At 36.8% G+C, this 12,496-nt stretch overlaps 1 long non-coding RNA gene across 1 annotated transcript; it reads right to left on the bottom strand.

Moving 5' to 3' along the window:
* Positions 1-1,179: 1,179 nt before the first annotated feature.
* Positions 1,180-10,582, bottom strand: LOC308605880. Its single transcript, XR_014013738.1, has 4 exons — positions 10,062-10,582; positions 5,604-5,693; positions 5,148-5,359; positions 1,180-1,739 (listed from the first exon to the last, which is right to left on the bottom strand). It is a non-coding gene; the product is annotated as an uncharacterized lncRNA (long non-coding RNA).
* Positions 10,583-12,496: the final 1,914 nt, after the last annotated feature.

The raw sequence follows: 12,496 nt of genomic DNA, 5'->3' as shown, positions 1-12,496 counted from the left end.
AAGCGGAGAACATTTGATATAAATCAAAGGAATAAATGAATATGAAAGAAAAGACAAATTATATGCCCCAATAAATATTTCTGCCCATTCTGTTATACTATAAAGCATTTTGTAAATGTAAATATTGTACATAAATGTTAAATAAATATATTAATATAATTTCCTCTGGGTTTTTAAAAATAAGAATCTCAGTAGGCAGAGTTATTTCATATTTAAAAGTTCTCTCAGGCCCGCATTTTCCAGCCTCTAACAGTTACCACAGGGAAGCCATTATCACAGTAGAGACAATGAGGCTGATGCTCGAAAGCCTGGGGTTGGGGGCAGACAGTCCCAGGCTCAAATTCCTACTTTGCCATTTAATAATTGTGTGACCTTGAACAAGTGATGTAATCTCTCCAAGCCCTTGTAAGGGAATATGCAAAATGTGATGATTCTTTTCACTGAAAATTGTTGTTGGAACAAAATAGGGTTCTTTCAAGAATATGGCACAGTGGTGTGGCATCCTCAGGCTCACTATCACTGTCATCATGTCATCAGAGGGCATGGGTGCGTGCAGGCATCTCATACTCACGAACTTGGAAGAACAAAGACAGGCTCAGGATAGAAGAAAACTGTGGCGTGGCGGCTCCCCTCCCGTTGGAAGATTTGTAATGGATGACAAGCCCTCTGTAGCTTTATCCATCAATTCTCTCTGACAATTAAGAATCCAGGAAGGATGAGCTCAGCCTGTTGCCAGCTGGTTGTCTGTGTATTTAGTCTAACAGTTTGGCTTCTCATTCTTTTTTTTTTTTTGGCCATGCTGCACAGCTTGTGGGATCTTAGTTCCCCGACCAGGGGTTGAACCCAGGCCGTTGGCAGTGACAGTGTGGATTCCTAACCACAGGACTGCCACGGAATTCCCTGGATTCTCATTCTTGATTAAGGACTTTGACAATAATCTTAAGAATGGTTCTGGAGAGAATTCTTCCTGCAACAAACTGTCACCTGGAAACTCACCCATCCCTACAAACAGGAATTCAACTATACAGCAATTAGTTACTTTGGAGAACTGCAAAGATTAATGTTATTCATGATGGAGAAAGATATTCCATTTTAGGCATACTTTGTATGCTGCTAGCAGGGGTATAAACACATTTTTTCCCTTTTCCATTCAAAACAAAGACAACGAGTGCATTAATTAGAAACAGTAGGATTTATTCTAGGTAACAACTCAGAATATAAAATGAGAAATGAAAAGGACTCCATAATCAGGAGTCATCCATCACTACCTCATCTGCTGGTGAGGTTACACTCCTAGAGTTCCAGTGCTGTCTTTCCTGAGTTTATTCTGCTTAAGCTTTGGACCCTCCATTGAGTGACTGATCAAAACGACCGTGGCCTCGTGCTTCACCAGAATAACTATGGCTTCCTCTGGACAACCAGTGGTCCTTGAAGGCTCAGAGTCTTTTTTTTTTTTTTTGCGGTACGCGGGCCTCTCACTGTTGTGGCCTCTCCCGTTGCGGAGCACAGGCTCCGGACGCGCAGGCTCAGCGGCCATGGCTCACGGGTCCAACCGCCCCGCGGCTTGTGGGATCTTCCCGGACCGCGGCACGAGCCCGTGTCCCCTGCATTGGCAGGCGGACTCTCAACCACTGCGCCACCAGGGAAGCCCTAGGCTCAGAGTCTTTTAACCAAAGGGTGGGCTGTTTCTTTATTGACATCATTAAAGACCTGGTGTATCAGGATGACAAACTTTGTTCCTTGTTGGACGAAAAAGACACACAAGATTAGCTGCTGCTACTGATTACTAAATGATCTTATAAACACGAATTCTTAAGGATCTAGCATGGGTGCAAGCACACTTAATATTCAAAATACGAGATGGATTATGTAGAACAAACAAGCTGTTTGTTTGATGGAAAAAAAATAATGATCCCAGAGTGATAACTCAGGTTCAAGTCTGAGGTTGATTACTGAGCAGCTACGTGACCTTGGGGTTGGGCATGGTCATTTTGCTTCTCAGAATGTATTTACTCATCTATAAAATGGGAATGATAATATTTATTTCAGGTTCCTCATAGCACTGTGGTGGAAATTAAATCAGATGGTGTATGTGGAAGTGCTTTGAAAACTGCCAGAGGAGCTGCTGTGTAAATGGTATCATTATTACCAATTTCTAGGAATTACTGAATACCATATCCTTAGACCATATTGGCAAGCTGACACCTGACAAATGAGAACGCATTACTGTGTCATATTCCATTGTCTCTGGCTGTTTTCATCCTCAGCTGACAGGGTGGGCCTATGGGGTCCTGTTAGCATAAATCCTTGGTAGAGGGCATTTCTCTAAAAGTAGAAAGAATTTCTAGCTCCTGTCCTATTGCACCTCTTTCCACATACTCAAACAAACGCCACTCAAAATTCCTGAAGCAAGAAAAGACAAACACAGGAAGCATATAGGTATCTCTGTTTTAGATTTCCCCACTTTTGTCAAGATTCTTTACAGATCAAAATGGCCACAGCCTCAACTCCTGAAATCTCTGTAGAATAATAACTATTTATTTACCATTTGTTGAGCACTTCCTGTAGTTGGCCACAGTGTGGAGTATCTTATTCAATCCTCACAACAAACATATGTAATACTGTTACTGCTCCAAATTGAAAGATTGGGAAATTGAGACTTGGAGAGGTTAAACAACTTCCTGAGGTCACACAGCTAGCTCCTAAGTGGTAGAGATGGGACTAGACTCTAGGTCTGCTTGGTTTCAAAGGACATGGTCTGACTATAAAACTCTCAGAGGAAAACATAGGCAGAACATTCTATGACATAAATCACAGCAAGATCCTTTTTGACCCACCTCCTAGAGAAATGGAAATAAAAACAAAAATAAACAAATGGGACCTAATGAAACTTAAAAGCTTTTGCACAGCAAAGGAAACCATAAACAAGACGAAAAGACAACCCTCAGAATGGGAGAAAATATTTGCAAATGAAGCAACTGACAAAGGATTAATCTCCAAAATATACAAACAGCTCATGCAGCTCAATATCACAACAACAAACGACCTGATCCAAAAATGGGCAGAAGACCTAAATAGACATTTCTTCAAAGAAGACATACAGATTGCCAACAAACACATGAAAGGATGCTCAACATCACTAATCATTAGAGAAATGAAAATCAAAACCACAATGAGGTTATCACCTCACACCAGTCAGAATGTGCATCATCAAAAAATCTAGAAACAGTAAATGCTGGAGAGGGTGTGGAGAAAAGGGAACCCCTCTGCACTGTTGGTGGGAATGTAAATTGATACAGCCACTATGGAGAACAGTATGTTCATTCTAAAAATAGAACGACCATATGATCCAGCAATCCCACTACTGGGCATTTAGCCTGAGAAAACCATAATTCAAAAAGAGTCATGTACCACAATGTTCATTGCAGCACTGTTTACAATAGCCAGGACATGGAAGCAACCAAAATGTCCATCAACAGATGAATGGATAAAGAAGATGTGGCACATATATACAATGGAATATTACTCAGCCATAAAAAGGAACAAAATTGAGCTATTTGTACTGAGGTGGATGGACCTAGAGTCTGTCATACAGAGTAAAGTAAGTCAGAAAGAGAAAAACAAATACCGAATGCTAACACATATATATGGAATCTAAAAAAATGTTACTGATGAACCTAGTGGCAGGGCAGGAATAGAGACGTAGACATAGCAAAGGGACTTGAGGACACAATGGGGAAGGAGAAGTTGGGACGAAGTGAGAGAGTAGCATTGACATATCTACACTACCAAATGTAAAATGGATGACTAGTGGGAAGCAGCTGCATAGCACAGGGAGATCAGCTCGGTGCTTTGTGACGACCTAGAAGGGTGGGATAGGGAGGGTGGGAGGGAGGTTCAAGAGGGAGGGGATATGGGGATATATGTATGCATATGGCTGATTCAATTTGTTGTACAGCAGAAACTAACACAACATTGTAAAGCAATTATACTCCAAGAAAGATGTAAAAAATATATATATATATATGTCTCCAATAATTGAAAAAAAAAATAAATAAAAACACCAAAAAAAAAAAAAGTACATGGTCTGACTACTACATTAGCAAGTTTTTCCTGAAAATTTGTTCTATTGTTACCGTTAGTTTTGTGTAGAACCTACTGTTGGGATAGGTGTTTATAGAGCACTTAGACTTCCTTCAGCCTCAAATCACATGCTGTCAAATGATTCAACTTTCCATCCAACAAATATTTCCATCCAACAAATTCTAGGTACTGCCCCAGGGAGGGAGTGGTCATAAGCTATGAGTGAATCCCGTCCCTTAATCCTGAAGAGTTTCCAGGTAAGGATAATGAATCGACGACGACAACTTTCTCCCTAAGAAATGTTGATGTGCATTGAATTAGGAAAATTCCTTCAAACTAAAATACAAACTCATGAGGATTTTCTTCATTGTCTAAAAAAGATTCACCTTAGGATTTAATTTCATTCATTCAATCCATGAAACAATAAATATTTGTTAGGTATCTATTAGGAGTCAGTCCCTGTGCTAGCCAATCTAAAGATAATATTGCATCTATCAACCCTTTGTTTACTCACAGCCATTCCAGAAATATAATGTTAATACATGTTCATTCTCAGTTATCCATCTTGACAGAGAAAGAAGGTAGTTGGAATAAAAGGTATATCTATATATCTATATCTATATATCACTGTGAGCAAGAATTTGAGACTCTTCCCACTTTACACTTTTCCAAAGATCTTTTGAGCTTATAAACAATCCTCTTAATTTGCTCTGTGGAAGAAATATTTATAACAGTACAGTAGCTAAAATTAGGCTGCAAAAAAAAGAGGTAAAGGGAGAAGTGAAAGGCAGCATGGGTAAGCCAGAAGCTAAGTATACTCTTGAATAACCATCAGTGTTTTTAATGAGTGTCTCATGGTTTCTGAGCACCCAGATCAAATCAAGCTTTCATTTTCCTGAATGATGGTACTACTTTGTACCATTAAGCTTATTTTCAGACTAGTGGGGGCCTTCTCTTAGAGAGGTGTAAACTCCCTGAAGGAAGCAGCCCTGCTGTATTTCTTTATACCTCCACAGAGAACAAAACAATTCTGGTCGCATAACAGGCACTGAATATGTACTTACTGATTCATAGATTAAGACTCTTGGAGAGGTAACAGTAGTACACGAAGGATTGCAGAGACCAAAAACAAAGGTATTACCTAAAAGCCACCATCTTCCAATTTGTTGGAGGTAGTCAGAATACATATAGTGGTTAAGGAGCCAAGTTCTGTCATTTTCTATTTCTGAATCTTTGGAAAAATTACTTAATCTTCTGTGCCTCAGTTTATCCTCATCTGTAAAAATGAAAAAAATAAGGATGTCTATATTATAAAGCTGTTGTGAGAATGAAATTAGTTAATACAGTAGCAGCATTTACAACACTTAACACATGATAAGTGTATAATAAATGTTAGCTACTATTATTTGTGATTCTTTTATTTTGAAGAATGTAAAAGTCCTTTAAAATTAGAAAATATTATATAATAGATTGATTTATTTCAAAGATAATAGGAAATTTAGTTCCTTACCACCACTAACCTTAATTTAAATAATGAAACTCACACTCGACTTCCAGGTAAAGATGGTAGATTGACTATGTGCATCTACTTTCACTCCTTCCCAAGACCACTAAAATGGCAGAAAACAATCTTTTAAAGGGATAAACCCACAAGGATTTGGAGAATAAGAGGAGAACAGCAATGTTCAGTCAGACCCTCACATCTGTGGAAACTGGATTTATAACAATTCTGGCATGGATTGCAGAACAGTGGGGAAGGATAGAGAGTGGGTGGAAAAACACAACAGAGCATCCAAGAGATACGATATAATAACAAAAGGTCTAACCGGTGTGTAATTGGCATCCCAGGAAGAAAAAATAAGGAGAAATAATATGCGAGAACATTCCAAAATGAATGACAGATACCAAACAACAGTTCCAAGACATTCAAAGAACATCGAGCAGGATAAGTGCTACCCTACCAAAAGTACTCCCACACCACAGGCGTATTATATACAAGCTGCTGAAAACCAAAGACAAAGGAAATTATGAAGGCAGCCAGTGAAAAAAGACACATACCATACAGAGGAATAAAAATTAAAGATAAGAGTTACAGTAGACTTCTCCAGAAACTACACAAGACAGAAGATAAGGAATGAGGTCTCTGTAGCTGAACAACAACAAAAACCTGTCAAGTCAGAATCCTATACCCAGCAAAAATGTCTTTCAAAAAGGAACAAGAAATAAAGACTTTCCTGACCCAAAACCAGAAAACAAACCTGAGTGAATTCATTGCCAGTAGACCCATGCTATAAGTAATACTGAAGAAAGTTCTTCAGACAGAAGGAATATAATAGCAGACAGAAGCTTGAATCTACATAAAAAAATTAAGAGCACAGTAAATGGAATAACTAAAGGTAAGCAAAGTTCAAAATTTATTTTTTATTATTTTTAATTGCTCTGAAAGATAACTACCTAAAGCAAAAATAGTAGTATTGTGTATTTACAGCATATGTACGAGTCAGTATGTGGCAAGAATAGAAGAAGAATGACAGGGAGAAATTGGGGATATATTGTCTTTGTACTAGACATGACAGGATATTATGTGAAAGTGGACTTTAATTAAATAACAGGTACATGGTAAACCCTAAAAGTACTAAATTTTTTTCAAAAGAGGTGTGCATGATAATTCAATAGTGGAAATAACATTGAATCATGAAAATGCTCAATTAATCAAAAAGGAAGCAAAAAGAAAGGAAAAAAGAAATAAAGGACAAATGGAAGAAATAGAAAAGAGCTGGTTAGATGGTAGATTTTAATTCATCCATACCAATAATCATATTAAATGTAAGCCACACTAATTCAAAGATAGATTGTTACATTAGATAAAAAGCAAGACCCAACTATATGCTGCCTACAAGAATACCACTTTAAATATAAAGACATAACTAGATTAAAAGTAAAAGAATGAAAAAAGATATTCCATGCAGACACTACTCAAAAGAAAGCTGAAGTTGCTTTATTAATATCAAAGTAGGCTTCAGACAAAAAATATTACCAGTGATAGGCTTATTACAAAATGAAAAGGGATTCAATTCTTTAAGAAGACAAAAACATTAATGACTCTATGCCTATAATTTCAACAACTTAGAGCAAGTGGACAAATTCCCTGAAAAGCACATCTTACCAAAATTAGCACAGGAAGAAATAGAAAAATTCAAAGAGCTTTATATCCATTTTCAAAATTAAATTCATAATTAAAAACCTTTCAACAAAGAAAACCCCAGCCCAGACGGCTTTACTCACAAATTCTATGAAAGGTTTAAGGACAAAACTAATACCAGTGTTATACAAACTCTTTGAGAAAATAGAAGGAAATGCTTTTCAAGTAGTTTAATGAGGCCAGCATAACCCTGTTATTACAACCTGACAAAGACATTACAAGAAAAGAAAATTATAGACTCATATCCTACATGAATAAATATACAAAGTCCTCAAGAAAATATTAACAAATCAAATTCAGCATTATATGAAAAGGATAAATGTTATTGATAAGTGGAGCTTATGCCAGGATTAAAGGTTGGTTTTACGTTATGAAATCAATAGTTCTAATTCAGTACATTAACAGAATCAAAGAGAAAAAAAATCTCAATTGATGCAAAAACATTTTTGAAAATGTCAAAAAATGTCACACCATTCATGAAAAAAAACCTCTCAAAACACTAGGAAAAGAAAGGAATTTCATCAACCTGATAATGGGAATATATGAAGAAACAAGAGTTAATGTCATACTTATTGGTAAAATATTGAATGCTTCTTAGTTCAGGAACAAGATACCCATTGTCTCCATATCTACTCAGCAAAATACTGGAAGCCCTATCTAGCACAACAATGTAAGCAAGAAAAAAAGGTATAAAAATTTAAAAGAGAGAAGCAAAACAGTCTTTTTTGCAGTTGACATGATTGTATATATAAAACATTCTAAGGAATCTACCCCCCAAACTACTAGAACTGAAAAGTGAATTTAGCAAAGTCACAGGAATTAAGGTCAATACACAAAGTTTAATTATATTTCAAAATTTTACCCGCAAATTAAAAAAAAAGAAATTTAAAAGCAATTCATTTACTATTGAAGGAATAACATAAAATATTCAAAAATAAATTTAAGAAAAGATAGGTAGGACTTGTATTCTGAAAACTACTACATACTGCAGAAAGTTATTAAATAAAAAACTTAAACCATATAACACATTTAGGGATGGGAAAAATTAATATTGCTAAAGTGTCAGTTCTTCCCTAATTGATCTATAAATTCAGTGCAATCCCAATCAAAATTCCATGAGGCTTGTAGTAGAAATTAACAAGCTGATTGTATATGTATATGAAAACACGAAAGATTAAGAATAGTAAAAATAACCTGAAAAAGAAGAAAAAATTTGGAAGACTTACACTACCTGCTTTTAAATTGTGCTTAAAAACCACAATAATTAAGACACTGTTACTTGTATAAAGATAGATAGATATGCAAGTCAGTGAAGCAGAATAAAGTTCTGAAGTATATACACACACACACACATACACACATCCAATGGGGAAAGGAAAGTTTTTACAACAAATGATGCTAGAACAATTGTATATCCATATTTTAAAAAAGAACCTTGACCTCTGCCTCACACCATAACACAAAAATTATATTTAGATAGGAATCTTTCATGTAAAATCTGAAACTAGAAAGCGTCAATGTTTTCTAAAAGAAAACATAGAGGAATATTTGCACGATCTTGTGGTTGGCAAAGAGTTCTTTGAGAGGATACAAAAAGCACAAGCCATAAAAAAAAAAAATCATAAGATGGACATAACCAAAATTTAAAATTTCTGCTCATCAAATGATACCATTAAGAAGATGAAAAGATGAAACACAGACTGGGAGAGGTATTTGCAAAGCTGATTTCTGACAAAGAACTTGTTATCTAGAATATATAAAACTCCCATGAATCAATAATAAAAAGACAACCCAATAGCCCCAATATGGAAACAACTGAGCATCAACAAGTAAACTGATAAACAAACAGTAGTATTTTCATACAATGAAACATTACTTGGTAGTTAAAAGGAATAAATTTCTGCATGAATCTCAAAGATGTCACTTTGAGCAAAAGAAGTCAGGAACAAAAGAGTGCCTAATGTATAATGCCCTACAGAAAATTCTAAAGCAGGGAGATCTAATCTATGATGAAAGAAATAACAAAGGTGATTGCTTCATGGATGCGGACTGATTGCAAAGGTGTATAAGGGAACTTTCTGGGGTATTGCAAATGTTCCGTAGTTTGGTGTAAAGTTACATGGGTACATTCATTTGTTAAAATGTACTGAACTGTACATTGAAAATCTGTGCATTCATTGTATATAAATTATACCTTGGTTTTAAAAAAGAGTAATTAAAAGAAAACCCACCAGGACTTCCCTGGTGGTGCAGTGGTTAAGAATCCGCCTGCCAATGCAGGGGATGCGGGTTCGAGCCCTGGTCCGGGAAGATCCCACATGCCGTGGAGCAACTAAGCCTGTGAGCCACAACTACTGAGCCTGCGAGCCACAACTACTGAAGCCCGTGAGCCTAGAGCCCGTGCTCCGCAACAAGAGAAGCCAGCGCAATGAGAAGCCCGCGTGCAGCAACGAAGACCCAACGCAGCCAAAAATAAATAAATAAATTTGTAAAAAAAAAAAGAAAACCCACCTTCATGGTAAGTGGAAGAAGTGAATCACAGCAATGATTCCATCTATGTAACACCCAAAAACAGGTACAGTGAAACAACCTAATTCTCACTCTGAAGTAATTTTTCTAAATAATCTGCTACAAGAAATGAACGTGGTTACCTGTGGCGGTAGGGGTGGGAGATTGGGGAGATGGCTATTTTTTGTCACAAAACCTGGAACTACTTGACACTTCAAAATCTGTGCATATATAACTTCAATAAAAATAGAGAACAAAAAAATCATACCCATTTGCAAGTTCATGATATTAGCTTCAATAGAGAATTGTTGACATTTGCTTTAAATAAGAAATTATTTCTGATGGGTGAATCTGGCAGAAACTTCAGGCTGTTAAGTCCAGGAGACAGAGTCCATTTGCTGGTGGTTGTATAATGCGGGCCACCTTGTTACTAGTCAAGCATAAAAGACAGCGGGGGAACTCAGCACACCAAGTGTGACAATACACTGGAAAAGGGGGCATTAAATTAGGGTAAGTGAGTAGAATTGTGACAGAAACCCGGTCTGTACTCCCTAATTACAAAGTCTCACTTTCACCAAACTGACACAAATGTTAAGTCAAATTAAATATTGTCTAATTAACAAGCATACAGGAGAATGCAAGCCCAGTGACTAGGCAGTATTCAGCCGAATAAAGGAAACACAAGGACTTGCAAATTCTCAGTCACCCCCCATCTGCCATCTCAGCCAACTGCTACAAGATTTGTCCATTTTGTTTTCACACATCTCCACTTTCAGGGCTCTGCTTGTAATATTTACAGAAAAAGGCAATGCTGGTAAACAGTTTCACACAATGAGGTGTGAGAGTTGATAGGGTCCTATTCAAGCTCTGAACTCTCCTGATGAGCTGCCAAAAGTTGTTATGAATGGCCCGGCTGACAGGGTGATGACTGATAAAGGAAAAAACAAACAGCTCTGGTAATTCATGAAAACACACAGCTCCAAGACAACTCAAAGTGGCGAGTGACAGTTAAGATAATGGAATTTTGGAAGCTTTTCTTAAGGGATCCTCTCTATACAATTACTCTGTTAATAGATTCTCCCTTAATGTAGCTGGATCTTCAACTTTTTTTTCCACCAAAAAATACTTATTATGATCGCTGGTAGAGAGGTGCTGGCCTGTGCTTTTATACTATGATCAGTTTTTCATATAATTTCCTTTTCCTAGAGCAGGATGAATTTTAGTTGAGGCCTGTGTCTGCCATTTAAAGAAGTAAAATATCCTATTTCCATTTCTATTACTAGAAGCATTTCAAAGCATTCTTCCCTCATTTCTTTCATTTATAAACCATTTACCACAAACCTTTGATTAGAAAATAAATATTGGTTTACACACTCAACTGCTAATATTTTAAAAGAGAATAATTTAAATGTGGTTGAAGTCAATTTCCAATTCACATAGCCTATTTTGGCTTCATTTCCTTAAATCAGGCATGACCAAGCAAGAAAGTATCAATTTGTCAATGTTTTGCCTTCGTACCCAATGTTTTTTCCATGAAGCACATTGCGGTTTCTGAAACAATGGTCTATTTCCCAATTAATGTTTTAGAAAGCAGGAATATAAAGATATATATAAAGCATGTGTATATGCGCATATAGTACTATGGAGTAGGGGAATGTGTTCAGGAGAGTTGTATTTTAGAGCCTGGCTACTGCGAGGAGGTCTGGGGACAAGCAGCCTGCTAGAAATGCAGAATCTCAGTCCTACCCGAGCCCCCCACCCAATCACAGAATTTGCATTCAAACAAGATCCCCAAGTGATTCATATGCACATCAAGGTTTTGAGAAGCTCTCTAATTTAGACAATTGAGTTTACCTTAATAGTTTAAGGAGGATCCATATCTTCCAAAAAGTTTAAAACTATATCATAAATTATTGAAAGCTATCTCCAAGTCATTTAGTGTCTGCATTCAAAGTTCTTACTTTCTTTTCCTCCCCTTGAAGAAGTGTGAGAGCATCCTTGAGCTCACCAAGCCTTCTAGGGAGGTTCATCCTTTCATTAATCACTTTCCTTTACCACAAACATTGGTAGACTCATCCAGCACATTCCTGAGGGGTAGGCATGGTGCCAGAGCCTGGATTTTAAAAATTCAATCACTGTAGTGAAACATATGACTTTTATAACACTAATAAAAACATTTTAAAAACATTTAAAAAATCATATCTTGATTGTTATGTCAACTGTTCAGCTGCTACAATGCAGAGCAGAGTATTTTACAGGAGAGATGACAGAATCCTTGGAAAGGCCTAGACAACAGAAGTGACTTTCACCCACCTGCTAAAGTCTGCAAACAATCCATCACTGGACTTGCGTTCCTTTCATTTTGTGGTTGTTAGTATTTGTAGAATCTTCTTTAGACTTGAAGGGATCTTGAGATTTAGTCCAACTCTCCACAAATTTCCTGGGTGTTGAGAAATTTAAAAACGTAAATTTAAAAACTTAGGATGGGCCGAAATACTGTAAACAAAGACAAAAGACAAAGGGTAAAGTGGGGAAAATATTTGCCTTAAGGGCTCGTTTCCTTAATTGACAAAGGGTCTATATAATTCACTTGGAAAATGACACACCCAGTGGAAAAGTGGGCAAAGGATATGAATAGGCAATTCACACGCAGAAGTAAAAAATACAAACAGGGAACAAATGGATGAAACGGTGCTCTATTCA

The sequence above is a fragment of the Mesoplodon bidens genome, assembly GCF_964165515.1.
Source record: "Mesoplodon bidens genome assembly, chromosome: 18".
Taxonomy (NCBI): Eukaryota; Metazoa; Chordata; class Mammalia; order Artiodactyla; family Ziphiidae; genus Mesoplodon; species Mesoplodon bidens.
Note: the sequence above shows the minus strand (reverse complement) of the source record. Positions and strands in the feature narration are given on the sequence as shown.